At 40.8% G+C, this 17,240-nt stretch overlaps 1 protein-coding gene across 3 annotated transcripts in view; it reads right to left on the bottom strand.

The window, feature by feature from the left end:
- GJA5 (gap junction protein alpha 5) overlaps window positions 1-17,240 on the bottom strand; it is a 227,894-nt gene that overhangs the window by 104,005 nt on the left and 106,649 nt on the right. The window contains exon 1 of one of the 3 annotated variants that reach the window (XM_077479797.1): window positions 10,031-10,189. The exons of the other annotated variants lie outside the window; for them this stretch is intronic. The gene's annotated coding sequence lies outside the window, so the exon portion shown is untranslated. Of the gene's footprint in view, window positions 1-10,030; window positions 10,190-17,240 lie in introns of those variants that run through there. 3 annotated transcript variants of the gene reach the window in all.

Below are 17,240 nucleotides of genomic sequence, written 5' to 3'. Positions count from 1 at the left end.
AAATTAACCTCGTGGATCTCTTTGTAAATCACATGAATTCATTATTTCAGGCAAATTACAAATATTTTTTTTCAGCAAATTACAAATATCCTGCCAACCCCTGCACCCTCAACCCATCGATGCTCTGAGCACTATGGCAGACATCACATGAAACCACAGTAGGACTTAATAAACACGTTTGTTCCATGTAGCAGTTAAAGGATTTGTAAAGGTTCATTTAAAAAAAAAAAACTTGTCATACTTACCTCCTCTGTGCAATTGGTTTTGCACAGAGTGGCCCCGATCCTCCTCTTCTGAGGTCCCTCAGCGGCACTCCTGGCTCCCCCTCTTCTCAAGTGCCCCATTGGAGAGCCGCTCTCCCTCGGGGACACTCGTGCCGGTGCGTTTCCTGCTGCTGAGAACGTTGACACAGACCGCAGGACTCGGCCCCACCCCCCCAGCTCGCGTGTCATTGGATTTTATTGACAGCAGCGGGAGCCAATGGCTGTGCTGCTATCAATCAACCCAATCAGGACCTGAGACACCGGCTGGAGCTGCTGGGCTCACCCCTGTCGCTGGAAAGACCGGGTTCAGGTAAGTAAAAGGGGGGGGGGGGGCTCTGGGGGGGCTGCTGCATCACAGGAGGTTTTTCACCTTAAAGTGGTTGTAAACCCTCCCCTACAACTTTGTCCCATGTTAATCAGCATAAAAAACCCCTAATGAACACTGCTTGTAGATATCTCCTTACTTGCTTAGTATTGTTGTGATCCTTTTTGTTCTTTAGAATGATGTTACTGAGCATGCCCAGATCTCCCCTGATTTACGGTGCACTCTCTATGTCTTATCTATCTGTTATCAGGACTTCCTACGGCACAGCACTGAACTCCCAGGAGGCTGCTAATCACTCAGAGCTTCCTTCTACACACCATGTGACCATGTGACCTCACATACAGTGTAAACCAGGGAATGGGACAGCAGTACTGCAGTCTTATCAGCTGAAGCTGATAGGACTCATACAGGCAAAAACTAGGTAATCAGTACAAGTAAATACTATGATATAAACAAGTCAGCTATGAACAGGGAAGCAGGGTTGCCATAGAAACGTTGGATTGAGAAGGAGGCTTGGTTAACAGTACAGGAAGTGCTCAATGTAAGGGCGGAAATACACTCCACTGTGGATTCAGAAAACAATACTTAAGATGGCGCTGCCTAACCCCTGGAAACAAGTTTTTTAAAGTTTCTTTAAACAGTAAGTAATATGCGATTTGGGATGGATTAAAGTGGCTATAGTCTGATTACTTATTATAATGGACTAAATGAAAAGAAGCATCAGAGTGGGAGAGTTTACTTCCTCTTTAATCACATTAAGACCGGGCCTGTTTTTCAAATTTGTTGTTTACAAGTTAAAATCATAATTTTTTTGCTAAAAAATTACTTAGAAAAAAATATATATAATGTTTGGGGGTTCTAACACCCTGGAGAAAAAAATGGCGGTCGTTGCAATACTTTCTGTCACACCATATTTGTGCAGCGGTTTTACAAGCGCACTTTTTTTTAGGAAAAAATACACTTTTTTAATTAAAAAAATAAGACAATAGTAAAGTTAGCTTTTTTTTTTTTTTTTTTTTTTATAGATTGTGAAAGATAATGTTATGCTGAGTAAATTGATAACCAACATGTCACGCTTCAAAATTGTGCCCGCTCGTAGAATGGTGACAAACTTTTATCCCTTAAAATCTCCATAGGCGATGTTTAAAAAAATTCTACATGCTGCATGTTTTGAGTTACAGAGGAGGTCTCGAATTATTGCTCTCACTCTACTGATCATGGTGATACCTCACATGTGTGGTTTGAACACCGGTTTCATATGCGTCTGTTACTCGCGTATGTGTTTTGCTTCTACAGATGAGCTCGGCGGGACAGGGTGCATTAAATTAGTTTTTTTTTTTTTTTGTCTGATTTATTTTACTCTTTATTTTATTCCTATTAAAAATTAATGCAAACATCCCTTGTAATAAAAAAAAAAGCATGACAGGACCTCTTAAATATCAGATCTGTGGTCAAAAAGACCTCAACTCTCATATTTACACTAGAATGCAATAAAATGCAAATGGCCCGATCGCCTCCACCGCTGCCGGCGGATCCAGTAAGCGGCGGAGGGAGTACGTTACTGTTTTTTTTCCATCGTGCACGCGTGTGCGGCGCGGACTCGATGTCTGCGGGCATACCCGTGATCGCGTCACGCTGAAGAACAGGGAGATGCCGATGTAAACACAGCATTTCCCTGTTCTGCCTAGTGACAGGACACTCATCGGGAGCAGACGATCAGTGTCACGTCACACACAGCCCATCCCCCAGACAGTTAGAATCACTCCCCAGGGCACACTTAACCCCTCCCCCTCGCCCTAGTGGTTAACCCCTTCACTGCCAGTGAAATTTTTACAGTAATCAATGCAATTTTATAGCATTGATCGCTGTATTAGTGCCAATGGTCCCAAAAATGTGTCAAAATTGTCCGACGTGTCCGCCATAATGTCGCAGTCACAATGAAAATCGCTGATCACTCCCATTACTAATAAAAAAAATTATTAACAAAAATGCCATAAATCTATCCCCTATTTTGTAGATGCTATAACGTTTGTGCAAACCAATCAATAAACACTTATTGCGATTTTTTACCAAAAATATGTAGAAGAATACGTATCGGCCTAAACTGAGGAAAGAAATGTTTTTTTATATATTTTTTGGGGATATTTCTTATAGCAAAAAGTAAAAAAAATTTTTTTTTTTTCAAAATTGTCGCTCTTTTCTTTGTTTATAACGCAAAAAATAAAAACTGCAGAGGTGATCAAATACCACCAAAAGAAAGCTCTATTTGTGGGGAAAAAAGGACGTCAATTTTGTTTGGGAGCCACGTCACATGACCACACAATTGTCAGTTAAAGCGATGCAGTGCCAAATTGCAAAAAGGGCTCTGGTCTTTGGCCAGCAAAATGGTTCGGGGCTGAAGTGGTTAATTCCTTTTAGTCTGTTAAATATACCGTTAGAAGCATTTTGTTATATCTGTTTGATAAGTTCAGCACCTGCTGATCCTGCCAGAGACCTTGTGAGTTGATAACATCCTGTTCTTTCTCTCTATGTAGCTCCCACTATGTTATGAGAGGAAATAGAGGGGGGTGTTCTGTAGTCCTTTCCTAGGGTGGCAACACTGCTTTTCCATAGATACATGGCAGCAAGTGAGCGTTGTCTCCCTAGACTAGAGTGTAAGTGTGCCTACTGGCCACAGGAGTCATGACATCCTGCTGGTGAAAAGGCTTTAAAATTGTAGTGTAGAAAAAATGATCTGCGCTCCGATTGTTGCTCTTAAAATGTCTTAATTTTATTGAATAGCCACAGTGAACAAACGCTGATTAAATCAGTTGACGTGTTTCAGCCTATAAGGCCTTAGTCATAAACACCAAAATTGTAGCCCTGAAAGCAAGAGATATGTACAAATTCACAATATTTTTTGTGATATTGAGCTGACCTATCATCCAGTGGTGGCCCGTCTATAAGCTCGGCCCTAATCTACATGCCGGGGCGCCAGACTTCAATGGTGTTTTTTTTTGTTTGAAGCATGTGATTAGAGCCTGAGGCTCTAATTGGCTTCCAAAAAGGGTGGGCTCGGGGCGCAGAGAATTGTGCCCCAAGCCCACCCAGTTCTGTGGCAATAGTGAATTAATATTTGCTATTGTCTTCCTGATTATCCTCCCAGCCAATCAGGAAGCGGAGAGAAAAAGAAAAAAAGGGCGCACCAGTCTTGTGCATTATCCTTTGGATATATTTTATTAAAAGTAGATAAAAGGAAAACTACTTACAAACATCTATAGAAATCTTGCAATGTAAATAGTCTCCGATTGACAGCAATAAGTTTAAGACAAATGATGAACTCCAGAGGTCACAGAGGAGATAACAGGGGCCACTTCCGGCTGACGCGTTTCGAAGGGTAACCCTCTTCCTCAGAGCCCTCTACTTTTAATAAAATACATCCAAAGGATAATGCACAAGGCTGGTGTGCCCTTTTTTTCTTTTTCTCTTTGACTGTTAGGATACCCCTATCCTTGAAGGCAGCAAGGCCTGTGACGTTTATCATCATGATACATAGACTGGTGCGCAGGAGCATTTGTTTTCTGCTATCAATCAGGAAGCGGATCCTGAGCCCCAATTGGCCAGGGAGGCTTAGTACTTCCTGACAATCGGGTCTTAGGCCCCGCTTCCTCTTTGGCCGGGAGGAGAAGCAACGACCCCCTAGTCATCTGCCTTCTAAGGTAAGGAGGTCTCTGATCTCTGCCTTCCTGCGTCTCCCATACGCGGGGGAGGTGGCGTTGGTTTGCTGTCTGCGCCCCAAAATATTCATCACCAGCCACCACTGCTATCTTCTCTTTACTGAGGGTGAGCAAAATGTAGAACTTCCATTTCCCTGAAATTTAGTTAAAATTGGAAACTATCATCAAAATCTGCACTTTTGATGAAACGCATTAGAGTTATTGAGGAGGGGCAAATCCGTATATTTCAGCTTACTAATCATTAGATGTGGTGGCTGCATTCGTTTTCTTTTTTAAAGCCTTTTTCCTCTGTTTGCACCTGGTGATCTGCCCAGTAATACACCTCCTGTATTAGAGCGCCCCCAATCTGGAGCACAGGGGGGCGCCTTTGAACAGCAGTATTGCCAGTCTGGAAATGAAAGGAGTGTTAGATGTACTAACAGACTTAGATGCATTAACAAATTGAAGCCAAGCTCCAGCTCACACTGTAGTTAAGCTCCATTCCCCGGGGTGGGATTTCAGATGCGACTTGAGTTGCACAGAATTGCAAGACAATGGAAATTACATTGTTTTCAGTGGTGCCCGTTCACATAGATGCAACTCATTTTGGAAAAGGTTCCTGTACTACTTTGGTGAGATTCCAGCGCTATTTTGGAGCCCATAAAATATGCAAACCACTTCAAAGTAGCATCCAAGTTGCACAACAAAATCACACTGAAAGTTGGATCAAAATCGTATCGCAGCAGTGTGAACCTTACCCAATGAGCTAAAGCAAACAGTTTTGTTCCTTTTGGGATAAAGATTTTACATGAATAAATAAAAACGGATCATTATAAGCACCCCCGTCAGTTGTAAATGGTTTGTCTCAACCCTCTAAACTGCTACATTTGGAGAAGAGCTTGTTCTTTAGAAAGACAACAGACTTGCTGGCTGGATCACCAGATGGAAATAAAGTCAAAAAAGCTTAAAAAGGAAAACGAATGCAGCCATCACATCTAAGCATTGATAAGCTGCAATATAATAATTGTATCTTTTAGGTTTAATACTGCTATAAGCATGTGCTGACTAAGCAGCTCGGGGAGAGAAATGTAAAATATCTCCTTTGATGAAACTTCACCAATTGAGAAATTGGTCATTTTGCATCAAAATCTATTTATTCAAAACTGCTGAGATCATCCCTAATTGTTAGATGTGTTCCAGGTTCCCCTGTATTTTCATGCGCTGGATACCTCTAAATCCAACAAGTGGTTAAACAAAAAACCCGTAAATCCAACAAGTGACGAAATATACCCTCAAAGCCAACAAATGGTTAAATATACACCTAAATCCAACAAGTGACGCTATAAACCCCTAAATAAAAAAATACGCCCCTAAATCCAACAAGTGACAAAATATACACCTAAATCCAACAAATGATTATATGTACCCCCAAAATCTAACAAGTGATAAAATGTACACTTCAGTTAAAAAAGTGACAACATATAACCCTAAAGTGAATAAAAGATAAGATATACCTCCCAATCTAACAAGTGATAAAATGTACCCCTAAATCCAACAAATGATAGAATATAACCCTAAATTTAACAAATTATACAGTATATCCCTGAATCCAACAAGCGATACAATAAACCCTTAGGGCCAGTTCACACCACACGCAGTCCAGTGTGTTTTTTTTTTCTGCATCAAAAACGCATAGAAAGTAGGATATATGGTTTTCAATTGCGTAGTTCACACCAGTGCGTTCCAGTTCCAGAAATAAAGTAGAACATTCCACATTTTTCCTGCACTGGACTGTATTGGAACGCTGTAAAAAGCCTCAAAAACTCACGGGAAAGCACCGGAACGCACTAAAAATGCACTGGAACACCCATGTTCCTTATTTAACCACTTCAGCCCCGGAAGAATTTACCCCCTTCCTGACCAGAGCACTTTTTGTGATTCGGCACTGCGTCACTTTTAACTGGCTCTCAAACAAAATTGACGTTCTTTTTTTCCCACAAATATAGCTGTTTTTTGGTGGCATTTGATCTCTGCGGTTTTTATTTTTTGTGTTATAAACAAAAAGAATAGCGACAATTTTGAAAAAAGCTCAATATTTTTTACATTTTGCTATAATGAATATCCCCAAAAAACATTTAAAAAAACATTAATTTTCCTCAGTTCAGGCCGATACGTGTTCTTCTACATATTTTTGGTAAAAAAAAATTCGCAATAAGCATTTATGGATTGGTTTGCGCAAAAGTTATAGCGTCTAAAAAATAGGGGATAGTTTTATGGCATTTTTATTGATAATTTTTTTTTACTAGTAATGGCGGCGATCAGCAATTTTTATCATGACTGCGACATTATAGCGGACACATCGGACAATTCTGACACATATTTGGGACCATTGGCATTAATACAGCGATCAATGCTAAAATATTGCATTGATTACTGTAAAAATGGCACTGGCAGTGAAGGGGTTAACCACTAGGGGGTGCTATAGGGGTTAAGTGTGTCCTAGGGAGTGATTCTAACTGTGTATGGCATGTCACTGATCACCGCTCACCCGATTACAGGGAGAGCTGATCAGTGTCAGTGTCACTGGGCAGAACGGGGAGATGCTTGTTTACATTAGCATCTCCCCGTTCTTCCTCAGACATCGAGTCCACGGGACCCGCGATCACAGTCACGGAGCTCCCGGGGTGCCAGCAAGCTGCATCTTAAAGGGCAACGTACAGGTACGTTAATCTGCCTGTATGTGCCCTTCTGCCGCAGTATATCTGCGTGAGGCGGTTGGGAAGCGGTTAAGGTTAAGGGAAAAAAAGGAGGGGAAATGCACTGGACTGCATCAAACCGCACCAAAAATGCATCAAAAATCATTAAAAATAGCATCTGGATCGCATCCGGACTGCGTTTCTATGGTGTGAACTGGCCCTTAAATACAAGTGACAAAACAGCTGAATCCAAAAAATGATAAAATATACACCTAAATCTAACAAGTGATAAAATGTACACCTCAATCCAAGTGACATAATATAACCATAAATCCAACAAATGATAGATTCATGGTTATATTTTACCATTTTGTTGGATTTGGGGGTACATTTTATCATTTGCTGGATTTAGGTGTTTTGTCACTTGTATTTAAGGGTTTATTGTATCACTTGTTGGATTCAGGGATATACTTTATAATTTGATAAATTTGTTAAATTTAGGGGAATATTTTGTCACTTGTTGGATTTAGGAGTATATATTTATCACTTGTTAAATTAAGGGTTATATTTTATCATTTGTTGGATTTAGGGGAACATTTTATTGTTAAGTTGGGAGGTACATTTTATCTTTTGTTCAATTTAAGGTTATAGGTTGTTTTTGGAATGTGTACATGTTATCACTTGGTAGATTTGGGGGTACATGTAATCATTTGCTGGATTTAGGGCTCATATTTTGTCAATTAGGGGTATATTTTATCATTTGTTGGATTTGGGGGTACATTTTATCATCTTTTAGATCTGGGGTTATATTATGTCACTTGTTGGATATGAGGTATATTTTATTACATGTTAGATTCAGGGGTATATTTTGCCATTTTGTTGGATTTGGGGGTACATTTTAACATGTAATAAAATATACCTTATATCTAACAAGTGATACAATGTACACCTCAATCCAACAAGTGACATAATATTACCTTTAATCTAAGAGATGATAAAAATGTACCCCCAAATCCAAAAAATGGTAAAATACACCCCTTAATCTAATGTGGTAAAATATACCTCTAAATCCAACAAGTGATAATATGTACTCCAAATCCGACAAATAGTAAAATAAACCTCTAAAGCCAACAAGTGCCAAAATATACCCCTAAATCCAACAAATGGTTAAATATACCTGTAAATCCAACAAGTGGTAAAGATACCCCCCAAATCCAACAAAGTGCCAAAATATACCCCAAAATCCCACAAGCGGTTAAATATACACCTAAATCCAACAAGTGACAAAAATAACACTCTAAAGGACAAAATATGCAGCTAAATCCAACAAGTGAAACAAATATGCACCTAAATACAGCAAATGATTAAATGTACCCACAAATCCAACAAATGGTAAAATACACCCCTTAATCTAATGTGGCAAAATATACCTCTAAATCCGACAAGTGATAATATGTACTCCAAATCCAACAAATAGTAAAATAAAACCCTAAAGCCAAAAAGTGGCAAAATATACCCCTAAATCCAACAAATGGTTAAATATACCTGTAAATCCAACAAGTGGTAAATATACCCCCCAAATCCAACAAATAACAAAATATATCCCCAAATCCAACAAGTGGTTAAATATAAACCTAAATCCAACAAGTGGTTAAATATACACCTAAATCCAACAAGTGACAAAATTAACACTCTAAAGGACAAAATACGCCCCTAAATACAACAAGCGAAAAAAATATACACCTAAATACAGCAAATTATTAAATGTACCCCCAATCCAACAAGTGATAAAATGTACACTTTAGTTTAAAAAGTGACAACATATAACCCCAAATTGAATAAAAGATAAAATGTACCTCCCAATATAACAAGTGATAAAATGTACCCCTAAATCCAAAAAATGATAAAATATAACCCTAAATCCACCAACTGACAAAATATACACCTAAATTTAACACATTTTAGAGTATATCCCTGAATCCAACAAGCAATATAATAAACCCATAAATCATACAAGTGACAAAACACCTAAATCCAAAAAAATGACAAAATATACACCTAAATCCAACAAGTGATAAAATGTACACCTCAATCCAAAAAGACACATAATATAACCTTAAATCCAACAAATTATAACATGTACCCCCAAATTAAACAAATAGTCAAATATACCCCTGAATCGAACATGTGGTAAAACATATAATCCAACAAGTGACCAAATGTACCCCTAAATTCAACAAGTAACAAAATAAATCCCTAAAGCCAACAAGTGTCAAAATATACACCGAAATCTAGCAAGTGACAAAATATACTCTTAAATCTAACAAATGTTAAAGTATGCCCCTGAATCCAACAAGTGGCAAAACACACACCTAAATCCAAGAAGTTATAAAATGTACACCTCAATCCAACAAGTGACATAATATAACCCTAAATCCAACAAATGGTAAATTATACCCTGAATCCAAAAGTGATAAAATCCAACAAGTAGTACAATGTACACCTAGATCCGACCTGTGATAAAATATACACTTGAATCCAACAAATGATAAAATAAGAAAGAAAGAAAAAGAAAGAAACAAAGAAAGAGAAAGAAAGAAAGAAAGAAAGAAAGAAAGAAAGAGAGAGAGAAAAAGAAAGAAAGGAAGAAAGAAAAAGAAAGAAAGAGAAAGAAAGAAAGAAAGAAAGACAGAAAGATAGAAAGAAAGAAAGAGAAAAAGAAAGAAAGAAAGAAAGAGAGAGAAAAAGAAAGAAAGGAAAAGAAGGAAAGAAAGAAAGAGAAAGAAAGAAAGAAAGAAAGAAAGAAAAAGAAAGAAGGAAAGAAAGAAAGAAAGCAAGAGAAAGAAAAAGAAGGAAATAAAGAAAAAGAAAGAAAGAAAGAAAAAGAAGGAAAGAAAGAAAGAGAAAAAGAAAGAAAGAAAAAGAAGGAAAGAAAGAAAAGAAAACGACATCAATAAAATAAAAAGCATCATTTTCAGTTTAACAAATTAGAAAAGCTAAATCCATCCACATATCTAATAAAACCCTTTTAGAATACAGGGAAACTCTTACTTTGCTGCACTCTATCCTCATGCAATGGTTAGCTCGCTGCACTCCTCTGGACTCCGATTAGAGGACCTTATGAAGCTTGGGTCCTGATCCTGATCACTCGCTTCTCCCGACGCTGTAGATCTCTCCCCCATCAGAATGAAATATCAATTAGGAATGCTCTGGGGTGTCCTTTCACAGAGATAAGGTGGGTGGGCTGAAATCATGGGTGTATCTTACCAGAGGACACAATCTGACCAGCCCCCCATGAAACTGGCTTTGGGTGAACTTAAATATCATCAGTACATTTTCCAGAAAATAAAGAAGTACATAAAAAGTAAAGCAATACTCATATAATCAAATAATGTAGGATGAAAGGAATGTGATATCACAAGGCCTATCATAAATCAAGATGCAATGGCATCTAAAGCCCAATTTTTTTTTTTTTTTGGTATGATGTTTAAATAGAGCACATAATAGACACATACTATATATATATTTGTAGTTACATTTGACAGCAAAAGTGAAGACACTTTAACATCCCATAGAAGACGAAAGCTACAATAGGATTTTTATACATTTTAAGAGCAAATAAATAGGCAGCAATTTGTAAATACATTTTTAAAAGTTATACTATGTTAATGGTAACATGCAACCATAATAAATTGGGTAGCATCTCAATTTGGCTGCCGATGTGGAAATACAGTTTACAAACATTTTGGAGTCTGTGTCAAACAGGCACACATTCAAAAAATAAATTAAATCACAGTATTTTCTCTAATATATGTTGGTTCTATATCATCAGGGCCACCTAGTGGCCATAATGATTGTTTTTCCTGTTTGAGGCATTTTCCATATATATAACAAAATTCAGAGGAGGGCTTGGTGTCCCCAGTAGTTATAAAGCCTCTCAGCCCCCCTAGGCCATTTGCAGTCAGGTCACGATGCGTCTATGTGGATTTTGATAGATGTGCTCGATATTGACCCTGTTCCTGTTTCCTCTCTCATTTGGATTCCCCCCTCATTCTGCTCCAAACCCCTAACACAATACTCTCCCACATGCCTAATATTTGCGACTCCATTAAATATTTGGAAGGTCTGATATCTCCTTGCCTCCCACTCTTACAATTTTTTAACTCCCCCTGTCCCCACATGGTTGGAAAACCCTCTACGTTAACAATGGTGGTACACGCTAGGCTTCACTATGATACTTTCTCTACCAGATTATGGTATTATACATTTTAACAACTGTAAGATTGCCAAGACATCCCCAGTACCGAACTATTCCACAATCTTTAGAGCTACCATCTAGTGGAGTCATTAACTAAAAACCATGATTGGTCTAAGACGATGACAGTGTTAAAAATCTAAATGCAATTCTTGCCCAATGACTCCGGTATTAGTTTATTTGCTATATTCCTCTATCTTGGCCAACTTCTATATTAGAGGTCCACTATATTTCTTGTGGTGGAAACTGAACTTTGAACACTGCTCTCCCTCCTGAAGACTGGAACAAAATATGGATGGCCTTATTCAACTGCTGTCTTTGGAAAATTCTTACAAAGTGCTGTCAAGATGGCATTACACCCCTGCCAGAATCCCTAAATGCTTACCTTATCTCTGTGTTTTTGGGGGTGCTCGGACCTGGGGGGATATAAAGAATATTTGGTGGACATATGCCAAAGTCAAACGCTTGTAGATTGGGGTATATACCATGGTCAATACAGTCCTCCAAGTCATTCTCCGTAAGGACTTTTGGGAAGCTTTCGTACATAAACCCATTGACAATATTCTAAACTGGGAATGGAGGTCAAGAGCCATATACAGGTCACACTTATCAGTGAGAAACTAGCAGCTATCCTTAAAGATGATCTTCAGCCTGTTTGAAAAAAAATTAGCGGCAGCTAGGCACACAGTCACTCTTCTGGCTGAGAGAACAGACTAGGGGTATCTTTTTGATGCTTTTTTGAAAGTTGAACTGGGATAGGGTGCGGGGAAGCTGTGGGACACTCCAGCAGGACAATGTAGTAACATGAGGACACTCTTCACTTTGTCATAACCCATTAGTGTGGCCCCTCTAGCAGCAACTAAGTGGGTTGAACAACACTGGAGATGCCAGGGGAAATGTCCCAATTCAAGCAAGCTCTGGCACTGATGCAAAATGCATAGTAACAGCACACAGTCACTAGGATCATACCCAAAGGCCTGTACTCAGTCTATCCCTGGACATTTGGATGCCTCCTTGCAATATCAGCCAGACATTTCTCCTGTGAACTCTCCAGACCAGATCCTCAGCAAAATCCCCCAATCAGTTCCAGCAGAACAGGCCCCTCGGCTCTAGCATAGCTGGGACCTTACATAGTTACATAGTTAGTAAGGTTGAATAAAGACACCAGCCCATCCAGTTCAACTTGAGTGAGTGTCTACAATTGTCCCTATCCCTGTACATTGCACACTCACATTGGTCCCTACCCTCAAGGAGCCTACAATCCAAATTCCCCAATTCATATACAAGGGCCAATTTTGGACAGAAGCCAATTAACCTACCTGCATGTCTTTGGAGTGTGGGAGGAAACCGGAGTACCCAGAGGAAACCCACACAGGCACAGGAAGAACATGCAAACTCCAGGCAGGATTTGAACCAGTGACCCTTCTTACTGCTAGGTGAGAGTGCTAATCTGTGCCGCCCAACAAGCACACATAGAACAACAGTTGGACTGCCCAAAAAGACGGGAGCCCTTCAGACTGGATATGTCTCCTCCTGGACAAGAATCCCACTGTCCTAGGCTTCAGGCTTCAGGCTATTTATGCACTACCCCAGCCACCTACTGGGCATGTTTCCTCAGTGATTGGCTGGGACCGCATAAATATTCAGATTTCAGAGATGACTGTCCCAGCCCTCTACATTCCAGAATCCTCCAGATGGCAGGGGAAAGCCATAAAATCTCAAACCAGTGGAACCCAGAACAGCTCTAAATAGTTACAAGCTCATCCACTAGTTTCAGAAGAGCCAAAACTACATTTACTTATCTAATGCCCCGTACACACGAGAGGAATTAAGTCTGACAGACCTCCAAAGGAGTTCCGCCGGAGTTCCGACGGAGTTCTGGCGGACTTTTCGACCGAACGGACTTGACCACACACCATCACACCAAACTCCGACGGAGTCGAACGTGATGACGTACGACTGGATTCGACGTAGGAAGTTCCTAGACAGTAGCCAATAGCTGCCCTAGCGTCGGTTTTAGTCCGTCGGAGTAGCACACACACGAGCGGATTTTTCAAAGGGGACCGGGTCCGGCGGAGTTCCGTCGGGAAAATTTAAAGCATGCTTCATTTCTAAAGTCCGTCAGACTTTAGCTTCGCTAAAGTCCGTTGCAGCCCACACACGATCGGATAGTCCGCCGGAGTTTGGATGTCGAAAAGTCCGCTCGTGTGTACGGGGCATAACAGTCTACGTAGGAGGGTGCTACACCTCTAACCCTTATTTCTCTTTTCCTCGCCCCTCTTTTCTATTCCTTCTCTACTTGTGCCTAGGACTATGTGTGGAAGAGAGCTTTTTCTCTACCTACTCCTTTCTCAAAAGTTTTGCTACGGCTTTACCTCCAGTTTTGCAGACACCATAAGATTTTTGAAGCTCAATGGCTATGACCCTACAAGCCCTCTTATGACAATCCCCCACACAGCTGATTTTCATAGGAAGTCCTGCAAAATTCCATGTCCGTGACTGTCATTAGATGATCTTATTTGCTGATTGCCATAATCTGTTTTATGTAATGTGTCTACTCTTGAAAGTATTCAATTTTCTTTGCTTCTAATTCTGCTTTAATGTTAATGATGACAGTGTGTTCTCCCTTATTTACATGTCCTCTATCTTCTTAACCCCCCTTACGGTATTCCCGAGTCTGGCTCGGGGTGGAATTTTCATACCAAAAGCAGTAACCCCGAGCCAGACTCGAGACCGCATCGCTGGATCCAGGAGGAGGTTTACTTACCTTCTCCCTCGGATCCAGCGTTGTCTCCCCGCTGTACGAGCGAGCCGTGTCTCGCTCGATGCATCACATCGCCGATCTCCGTGCCCTGCGAGCGTTGCGACGCACGGGGACGGAGATCGGCGCCAAATTCAAAAAGTGAAACAAACAGTAAACATACAGTATAATGTAATCTTACAGATTACATTGCTATATGTAATTATTTCACATCCCCTTTGTCCCTAGTGGTCTGCCCAGTATCCTGCATGCAGTTTTATATTATAAAAACTGTTCTTTATGCCTGGAAACTGGAGATTGTCCATAGCAACCAAAACTGTCCCTTTACATCAAAAATTATTTTAGACCAGGTAGAAAACAGCGATAATAAATTGGAATCACTCGCAGAATTGAGCGATAGCGATTTGTGGGGAGATCCGTCATCAAACACTGAAAAGTAATGACAGTGACAATTCTGCAACTGAGCAAATTTCAGTGTTTTTGTTTTGATTACATTATTGAATAATTTTTATTATTGTTATATTATTATTTGGTACAATTATTTATAATTATTTATTATATTATAATTTATGATTTCATTTTTCAAACTTTATTATACCCGGGATGTCTGCTAGACTCTGGTTTGGACAGATTTAAGAGAGTTATTCCTAAGAATTGCAGGACTACAATATAAAACGCCAAATTTTCATGCAAAATAATGGTACCGCTTTTAGCACCTAAAATCCGAAATAATCGTACCGCCAGGGAGGTTAAAAAAAAAAAAGTGGAAGAAAAATTAATATTGCAGAAAAAGCTGCTTTTTATATTCTCTTTAAGGATATCAATTATTGGGCCATCTTGACATACAAAATCCTAGCTAAGGCCTGATTCACACCTATGGCAGTTTTAGTGCTTTTTGCATTTTGCAGATTTGCACTACAGAACGTGTTCCATAGGAAACCATGATAAATAGACTGTAGTGCAAATCTGCAAAATGCAAAAAGCACTAAAAATGCATAGGTGTGAATCCAGCCTTAGGCTCGATTCACACTAATCCGTTTTTTTGATGGATTTTGCATTTTGCAGAAATGCAGGGAAATTTTTTAACATGGGTTCCTATGGAACATGTTCACATCAATGCATTTTAGTGCCTCTGCGTTTTTGGAAAGGGTCAGGGACTTTTTTCCCACAAAATGCAGCGTTTTGCACGTAATAGACTTCAATGGGCCCGCATCCAAAATGCAAGTACCGTGGTTTTACCGCGATTTTGCCGCAATTTGCACTTTGCATTTTTTTTTTACACTGTATATAGCTGGTTGCTATGGAGGGGGCCGGAAAGCTGGCCGCCGTGTCCTTAACAACTGATGAGTCATCAGCTGTCAGCTGACTTCCCGCTTAATGTTAAAAAAAAATGGCGGCTAAAAAAAAATTGTGAAACAAAACAGTGTGGGGTGCCCCCCAGGTCCATACCAGACTCTTGGGTCTAGTATGGATTCGGAGGGGACCCCCACACACCTAAATAAAAAATAAATAAAAAAAATCCATACCAGACCCTTATCCGAGCATGCAGCCCAGCAGGTCAGGAAAGGGAAGGGACGAGCGAGCACCGGACACAGAAGACAGAAGAGCGGAAGAAGAAGCAGGAGGAGAAGAAGAAGACCGGAGGATGAAGATATGAGAGAAGGTGGATGAAGACCGGAGGAAGAAGCGGAGAAGAAGACGATTTTTAATAAAAGACTTGTCAAAAACTGTCTACTGTATTTTTTAACACTACACTACTTTTTTTCAGTGAATGAGTATGGGTACAATGTACTCCATACTCATTCACATGGGGGGGCGGGATCTGGAGGCCCCCTTATTAAAGGGGGCTTCCAGATTCCGATGAGCTCCCCCCGCCCACAAACCCCGACAACCACCGGGCAAGGGTTGTTGGGAAGAGGCCCTTGTCCCCATCAACCTGGGGGCAAGGTGCTTTGGGGTGGGGGGGTGCAGAGCCCCCACTGCCCCACAGCACCCATCCCCCCATGTTGAGGACATGCAGCCTGGTATAGTTGGGGGGGGGGAGGGGCGCTCGATTCTCCACTCCCTTTCCTGACTCCACTCCCTTTCTCCACTCCCTTTCCCTTTCCTATACTGTCCCCCATCGGATAGTGTCCGCTGTGTACTGCGCATGCGCAGTACACAGCACACACAGATTCCGAAAATACCCGAAGATGAACGGCCCCTGCGGCGTGAGTCCAGGTTCTATCCCTACCATCCAAGTGGACATAGAGTTGGAATATAAAAGAGCCGAGCGCAGTGAGGCCGTGCCCGAAGCGTGGCGAGCGAAGCGAGCCCCGCAAGGGGCCCTCTAATTTTCCAAACCCTATGTCCGCTTGGATGGTGGGGCTACCACCTCCACTCACGGTGCAGACTTCGTTCATCTTCGGAGATGTTCCGAAGCTTCTTCTGCTCCGTACTGTGCATGCACAGTACGGGGTGGACACTATATGATGGCAGGACACTATCTGCCAGAACACCGGGCTGCATGCTCAGATAAGGGTCTGATATGGACTTTGGGGGGACCCCCACACCATTCTTTTTAAAAATTTGGTGTGTGCGGGTCCCCTCCAAATCAATACTAGACCCAAGGGCCTGATATGGAACTGGGAGGGGACCCCACGCTGTTTTTTCTCTCAATTTTTTTTAGCCGGGAATCCTTTTTTTTTACATTCAGCGGGAAGCCCACTGACAACTGATGACTCATTGGTTGTTAAGGATGCAGCGGCTGGCTTCCCAGGCCCCTCCTTAGCAACCAGCTATATACAGTGTAAAAAAAAATGCAAATCGGAGCAAAATCGCAGTAAAAACATGTATCCAAAAACGCGGCAAGCACTGCAAAAAGCACTGCAGAAACGCTCAAAAGCGACATGCATAGATGTGAATCGAGCCTAAAGCTGGATTCACACCTATGCATGTTTAGTGCTTTTTGCATTTTGCAGACTTGCTTTACAGAATGTGTTCCATAGGAAACCATGCTAAATGGACTGTAGTGGAAATCTGCAAAATGCAAAAAGCACTAAAACTGCATAGGTGTGAATCAGGCCTAAATGCAGGGGCGGACTGACAACTCATGGGGCCCCCGGGCAATAGGAGATTATGGGGCCCCGGGCAATAGAAGATTATGTGGACCCCGGGCAATAGGAGATTATGGTATGGTGTGTGTGTGTGTATACACAGTATATACACACACACACACACACACACACACACACACACACACACAC

The sequence above is a fragment of the Lithobates pipiens genome, unplaced genomic scaffold, assembly GCF_037356315.1.
Source record: "Lithobates pipiens isolate NorthernLeopardFrog02 unplaced genomic scaffold, aLitPip1_a1.2 Scaffold_16, whole genome shotgun sequence".
Classification (NCBI taxonomy): Eukaryota; Metazoa; Chordata; class Amphibia; order Anura; family Ranidae; genus Lithobates; species Lithobates pipiens.
Note: the sequence above shows the minus strand (reverse complement) of the source record. Positions and strands in the feature narration are given on the sequence as shown.